Raw genomic sequence first — 1,597 nt, 5'->3', positions numbered from 1 at the left:
AAACACGCAGTAATCGGGCAGCTGCTCTAAGACGCTACTTCAATTGCCCAACTGCTTCAAACTACAGTGAATTTAAAATTTGGCGGGCAAAGGCTCGGCGATCAATTAAAATTGATCAAAGAAATAGCTGGAGAGAATATGCATCCAAGATATCATCAAACACGTCCTCAAAAAAAGTATGGGATATGATTCGGAAAATAAGTGGGAAAAAGAAAAAGGAAACATCCTCCCACCTCATTAATAAAAACAAAATTTTCTCGTCTATGACTGAAATTGCTGATGCATTTGCAAAAGTATAGCTAAAAACTCATCCCCTTTAAACCACTCCCAAAAATTCCAGTCTTTAAAAACAAAAGAGAAAAGAAACGGCTCAATTTCAAATCATCAAACAAAGAAAGTTATAATGAACAATTTACCCTACCAGAACTTTGATTCGCTTAGAAAATCACAGCGGACACTGCTTCAGGTCCTGATGATATTCCATATCAATTTCTAAAGCACTTACCGGACTCGTCACTAACATGCCTTCTATACATATTCAACCAAGTTTACGAATCCGGAAAGATTCCCGATTCGTGGAAGAACTTCACAATTATACCTATCCCAAAACCGGGAAAGGATGCTACTGACCCAAACAACTATCGTCCTATCTCTCTGACAAGTTGTGTATGCAAAACTTTAGAACGGATGATAAACACTAGACTGGTTTGGTTTCTTGAGGCCAACGATATAATATCCCCTCTTCAAAGTGGCTTTAGAAATAGAAGAGGGACAAATGACCATCTCATCAGATTAGAGACGTTCATTCGAGAGGCTTTCGCTAAGAAAGAACACCTTGTCGCCGTGTTCTTTGATCTTGAGAAGGCCTATGATACTACATGGCAGTATGGCATCATGAAAGATCTTCACGACCTTGGCGTACGTGGAAACCTTCCCAATTTTATATCTAATTACCTATCAGATAGACACTTCAAAGTCCGTGTTGGTTCAACTTTTTCTGAAACGTCTAAACAGGAAATGGGAGTCCCACAGGGTGGAATCCTATCAGTCACACTGTTTGGACTTAAAATCAATGATATAGTCAAATGTCTTGGTCAATCAACAGAAGGGTCGTTATTTGTGGATGACTTCTTGATCTGTTACAGATCTAAGAACATGCACACGATAGAACGACAACTTCAACAGAGTTTAAACAAACTACAAAATTGGGCAGACGAAAACGGCTTCAAATTCTCTAAATCCAAAACTGTGTGCATGCATTTCTGTCAAAAACGAAAAGCACACAATGACCCAAATCTAACACTCGATGGCACTAGAATTCCTGTTGTTGAACAGACTAAATTTCTCGGCCTCATTTTTGATTCGAAACTCTCTTTCATACCACATATAAAGTATCTGAAGGATAAGTGTTCCAAGGCGTTAAACATTATACGAGTCCTTTCTCATACTGATTGGGGAGCGGATCGTGAAATGCTTTTGCGCCTATACAGATCACTTATTCGAACAAAACTGGATTATGGTTCTATGGTATACGGGTCAGCGCGCAGTTCGTACCTTCAGATGCTAGATCCAATCCATAACCAAGGGCTACGTCTTG

Source organism: Mizuhopecten yessoensis, unplaced genomic scaffold (genome assembly GCF_002113885.1).
Source record: "Mizuhopecten yessoensis strain PY_sf001 unplaced genomic scaffold, ASM211388v2 scaffold4883, whole genome shotgun sequence".
NCBI lineage: Eukaryota > Metazoa > Mollusca > Bivalvia > Pectinida > Pectinidae > Mizuhopecten > Mizuhopecten yessoensis.
The sequence above is the reverse complement of the archived record's forward strand: the minus strand, read 5'-3'. Positions refer to the sequence as shown.